At 41.2% G+C, this 6,135-nt stretch overlaps 1 pseudogene; it reads right to left on the bottom strand.

Annotated features, from left to right (window-relative positions):
* Positions 1–4,318, bottom strand: part of LOC114609740 — a 108,874-nt pseudogene extending 104,556 nt beyond the window's left edge.
* Between the last annotated feature and the right edge of the window lie 1,817 nt (positions 4,319–6,135).

Below are 6,135 nucleotides of genomic sequence, written 5' to 3'. Positions count from 1 at the left end.
AAATATATATATATATATATATTTGTGTGTGTGTGTGTGTGTGTGTGTGTGTATGTATATATGTATATATGTATATATGTATATATGTATATATATGTGTGTGTGTGTGTATCCATAAAATGTAAGATAATTCTCGATGGTTATGCCTTTCTTGCTTGTGCTGTCCGTACTGGTATCTGATTGTCAAATCCACCAGGACACTACTTTGTCCTGGCACAAATTAAATTTAAATCAATTAGTAAGCCTAAAACTAGAAAAAGATTATCTTTGACAGATTAAATCATTAGGTAGTGTTTTGGTGAGGAATTGTGGATGAATTAGGCTATCACTGTCAAATCCGACTAATTTTAACATGTCTAAAGTAGTACAACCCAGCATACTCTGCCTCAAGAAGAGCTGGAACAGAACCTAACACAATGCATACCATATAATAGGTGCTCAATAAAATTTTAATTTCAGACTATCCTCATGACCCTGGGACCCATTCTACTCTCCTGAGCTGACATTGCTTGAAGCATCTCTCCAGTGGATGGCTTTTCTCAGCCTGGGGTTAGAAACCCACTATGGATGCTGCTACTGCCATTCCAAAATTATTACTACTTAGTTATTAATGACTGTAATGCTACAAGCATTACAAACTGGACCGGAAGTTCCCTCTAATCTTGCTCCATCTGAACAGATTATTTTCTTTCCCAGTATGATAGCTCTTTCTTATGAAGCTTGGCCCAAAAGACACCATTGCCTCTCTATAGCTCTTTGGGAGGGCAACTCCACAAGGGAAGAAGGAAATGAAACCCCAAAGATGGACTAGAGATCTCTACCACCCTGTGTTTCTCCACAGGTTATACCATCTCCTCTACAGACCAAGTTTTTCTATCAGGATATCAAAATGGCCATATTCCATTCTCTGCTGTCTCATTATGGCTTCTGACTTCCTGAGGTACTTTACCACCAAGCTTCCTTTGTACATGATGAGAGGGGAGGGGAGGAGTTGATAATCTTAGTGCATCTTCATAAAAGGACCCTAGGGACTTGCCACATCATAGGACCCCAGGGATGTAAATGCAGCTTGGTCCATCTAGGACTCCCACTGCCCATACAGAAATGAAAAGCTATCTCCTTCTGGAAAAAAAATATGAAACAAGGGGGCAGCCGCAGCAAACACAGGTGGTGCTTAGAATGAAAGGAACGAGCTAAGCAAGTGGATTAAGGCCTTTGCTGTGAAAAATAAAGCCAGGCACTGGTAGTACAAAGGCTGCTGACGCTGGAGCAGTGAGTCACACCGCAAATGGAACATGAACAGCAGCATAAAACCCTGGCCTTCCATAGAAAACACAGGGTGAGAGCCAGCTAGACAGCTCAGCAGGTAACCACTCCTGCTGTAAGCCTGACGACATGAACCCACGCAGTGGAAGGAGAGAATGGACTCCTGAAGGCTGATCTCTTATCTTCACACATGCACACATGCAGGCAGGCACGAACACATACACACACACAAAAAAAATAGATAAAAATCATTTTAAAATATCCAGATGAGGAGCGACAGTAATCAGAATGCATTATAAGCAGGTATGAAATTGTCAAAGAACAATTTGTTAATATAAAATCTTCAGGGAAAGTAAAGGATATTTTTACTTATTCTTGAAAATTACTATTAGTTAGAAAAGACACAACATTAAACAACCATAATGCAAGTATCTAATTAAATTGTTTGAATGGCTACAAGGATAGATAGATGGTAGATGAACTGAACAACTACTAGACTATAAAAGACATGTTTTATTAAATATCTACATGCTGTTAAATATTAAAGTACATTTGTTCTTTAGAATTTGTTATTGCTTTCAGAATTTGTTGTTATTTTCTAGACAAGGATGTAGCAGGCTTAAATTATGCCTGAGACTCCTAGTTCTTAGCTGTTTGTATATCTGTGTATTTGTTCATGTGTCTGTGCATGGGCATACATGTGCATATGGAAGCCAGAGATCTATACCAGATAACTTTCTCAATCATTTTTCCAATGTACCTTTTGAGACATGGTCCCTTATCGAACCAAGAGCTTTCTCACTGGCTGGAATAGCTAGGCATCAAGCCCCAGGGGTCCCTTCTTTCTAGGCCTCCACAACACTGGGACTACAGGCGTGGACCACCAGGCCTGGATTTTACAAGAATGCTGGGGATCAAAGACAGGACCCAGTGCACTTTACAGAGTGAGTCACTTCCCCAACTCTTATTTATGGAAAAAACCACAGTCCTTTACCAAATCTATTACTTACTCATGGTTGCAGATAGCCAGAGAGTCGGGTTTATTGCCTACCACCCAATGAGCATTACAGTGAACCCTTTAATTGGTCTTCCACGTAAATTATGATCAATGCTCCCATTCCGCACACTCACAAAACAAAAAGGTATCTCTTAATAGGGATTCATATATAAAGTACAGTTGGGTTTCTTTTTTGAATGATTTAGAAAAATCTAATAAGTCACTACAAATTCTTTGTGCCTCCAGGCAGGAGGCCTGCAGCTAGTGCTCCCACAGTATTGCAAGCTGGTCCCTCACACCAAGCTGGAAAGCGTGTGTGTGTGTGTGTGTGTGTGTGTGTGTGTGTGTGTGTGTGTGTCTGTGAAGGAGGTGGGGCTGGGGAAATGTCCATTGCCATTGAAACAGGCCCTCGCTTATTTGTAATAAATACTTGTCAGAAAGAAAGCAAAATTCTCAAAGGCTATTTATTACATTCCCAACATCCTTGGGGTGCTGTGTTGGGCAGTGTAATTACAGAAAATGTTTTGACCCTGCTTCTTTTTGGACTGCCTGGCTGTGAGGCCCAGGGAGTGAGCCCTGGTAACCACTCTTCATTTTTTTCCAGGCCATTGTAACCCTAATGAGATCCATTCTGATTGCAATTAGAATAGAGCGCAGCAGGTGAAACCATATGGAGCATGGTCATCTTGAAGCGGTAGCTGAAAGGGGGCTTTTGTCTACCCAGCTCTGTACATGCATTTTTGAAAATCAAGTCACACCTGGTCCTGCCATGGCCCTGTAAGAATAGGAATTTCTTAGTGCTGAAGCTTCAGCCCACAGCTGAGACACAAAAAGAAGTGCCTCGTGCCTACTGTGTGCTAGATGTCGTCCTAGGCTTTTTCTCATACCGCCTCATATGCCATTTCAATGAGCTGGCTATCAAAATGTTTCATAGAAGTTCCAGGACAGAGAGGTCATCAGGCCCATCTCAAGTGGCTCAGTTTGAAAGTGACAGCAAATTAAACTAAGCATGGAAGGCAAATTCCTGACCCCGCCGTCCATGAGTGTGGTCCATGACAAGGGGAGGGTGCCACTGAAAACTTGAACTTTGTTTTCTTTAGATATGTTTCAATGCCTGGTTTGTATGAATTGATTGCTACAAAAGATTCCTTTATTCAGAGGGTCCCTAAACTCTTTTTGTGATCCGTTATGTGACAACTGAGTGGGGACAGGTGCTGACTGCACAGAAGCCCCCACAGCCCACCTGCGCTTGCTGTCTTCCATTCAGAAGTGGATTGGTTGAAAATCAGATCTCGGAATCACATATAATTGTGTTTTATACTCCTTTCCAGAACTACTGTGCTGATTACAGTCTGGATAAACTGAGGTTTGAAAACCTCTTTCACTGCACATAATGATTCCTTTTTATTGGAACCACAGTCCCTGTCCTTTCCCTCCTCCACACCCTTCCCCCGGCTTCCCCTCCACATCTGCCCCCTGCTCCAGCTAACCCAGCAAATGTAAGCTAGATAAAGGAAACTTAGAGTCCACAATTCAGGGTCACATTGGTCTATTAAAGCGTAACAAAGAGTGAAGCTTTATGCTGGAAAAAACAGGTTTACCTTGAATTTGTGAATTGAGAGGCTTTTGAAGGAGCCAGAGAAAATCTTTACTATTAGGTGAAACCTATTATTCCATAGGCTGTAATAAAACAGCATTTAATTCTAGGTGGCCACGTGGCCTAGCATACTAACCCCCAGCAGAATGCTCACTATGCAAAGAAAGGAGCTTAACTTCTAATTACAGAATTTAATTATTGAGTATAAACACCAAAAAAGGGCAGAATTGTGCACTCGTATGTAAATATGTAAAATGATTGATAAAAAGATAAATTATTTTCAAAATGAGCAATTTACTCTTCCCAAGGCCTCTGTGAATCTCTACCATTGAGTGTAGCCCTTACCTTGTGCCTCCTCTAAGCATGTGAAAACGTACCCCATTTTCTGCTCCTAAAGCTTTCTCTTCAAACCAATGTCCTGACAAGCAGACTCGCCCTTCTTCCAGGACCAGTACCATTATGGCCTAGTCGTGGTGGTATTATCATGTTTAATCTTAGATGGATTTGGCATCAGGTCAACCATTGCTTCCAACTTTGCTCAACCTTAGGCCCCGATGCTAGGAGCTTGCCTTCTGATCTACTGTCAAATCCAACTTCCTCCTTTTGGTCCTGTAGCCACGGCTCTCTCTGAGTCTCACACTCAACTGGTTCAATGCTTCAGGCTAGAGAACAGGAGAGCAAAGCATGTCCCCTAAGGTCTCCCTCCTCCTACAAGTATGTATTTCACCTCCAAACTCCACAGTATGCCGACAGCCTGCTTCCCTGAAGCTGTCCACATTCCCTAATGGCATGTTGTGCATAGTACATCATTCCACTGCCTCCCACACCAGAACACACCCATGAACATCAACTGTTTGTCCTTGTCCAAATATCTGCCAAGCATCATGAGAGTACTGTCCTCCACAAAAAGAAAAAAAAAAGAGAGCAGACTTAATTGGGTTGGATCTAACAGCATTCCTTATAACACTTCTCCTTATCTCAACCTTAGATTCATCATCCATGGAGATTATTCCTGTATGAACTATAATAGTTACAAAATAAGAACATTTGTACATGGTGATGGTCACAGACAGAAACAAGATTCAGAAAATATAAAACATATAATTCTAATGATTCTGAAAGCCAATACATGATGATAAAAGACCAGAAAGATACATATTTGAATGAAGTGAGGACAGAGAAGGATCAGCTAGCCACATAATTACTAGGTCCTAGTGCACAAAGAAAACATGTGGACACTTGAGCAAAAACTACTACAAATGTGAAGGCAACAGTAGGAGATCACTAAAATGATGCAGGATTCAAGGCACTTGGGGCATTTCACAGGTCCCATATCATATCAGGTCAGGTATGGCCGCCTGCTCATAGTATTGGAACCATTTTCTCTTTATATTGTCTCTAAAAAGTCTACGAGCAAACATGAATTATTTTTATAATCTGGAAAATATAGTAATTTTATCTGTTCATGTCTGTGTGTATGTATGTATATATGTATGTGTGTATTTATGTATGTGTGTGTGTACTAAAGGTCAACATTATGTGTTTTCTCAACCACAAGTCACCTTATTTAATTGAGAGAGGATCTCTCACTGAACCTGGAGCTCAATGATTTGTCTACACCAACTGACCAGCAAGCCCCAGGGATCCTTCAGTTTCTACCTTCCCAGTGCTGGGCTTTCAGACACACGTTGCTGCTCTGTCTGGCTTTGAACATAAATTCTGCCGTCTTCAGGAAGTCGGCTCATGAGTCTGGTCTTCATGATGTGCACACACACTTGACTGACTAAGGCATCTTCCCAGACCCATGATGAGCAATTTTTAAAAGAACCAACCAACCAAAGTTAACAGGTATCTACCTATGATTATAAAACAACATGGTCTGAAATACTGACCATGCCTATCACAGACTGAAAACAGAATCTAGTATGCTGAGAAAAGTGGACATACAGTTTGCTTGCAGGACAAGGTCAGACACTAGGAAAAGGAAGGGTTCATCACACCAGGGTCAATTATCAGGTTTTTGGACAGGCAAAACAGATGAGGCTGTAGTAAGCAAAGTGATGGTGCAGTAATGCAGCCTACCAAGGTGTGCATACAATGTACTACTGGTCATGTAACATGTTAATCATAGCAAAAGTCTATGCCAACAAGTGCAAGCTGTACAAAAGATTAGGACTCTTAAGAGTTTCATTTGCCATTGTTTGCTCATTCTCTCAGAAAATGACTTACACAAGGTAGGTGCTCAGCAAATATTTGTCAAATATATGATATATAT

Source organism: Grammomys surdaster, unplaced genomic scaffold (genome assembly GCF_004785775.1).
Source record: "Grammomys surdaster isolate TR1022 unplaced genomic scaffold, NIH_TR_1.0 125982, whole genome shotgun sequence".
Taxonomy (NCBI): domain Eukaryota; kingdom Metazoa; phylum Chordata; class Mammalia; order Rodentia; family Muridae; genus Grammomys; species Grammomys surdaster.
Note: the sequence above shows the minus strand (reverse complement) of the source record. Positions and strands in the feature narration are given on the sequence as shown.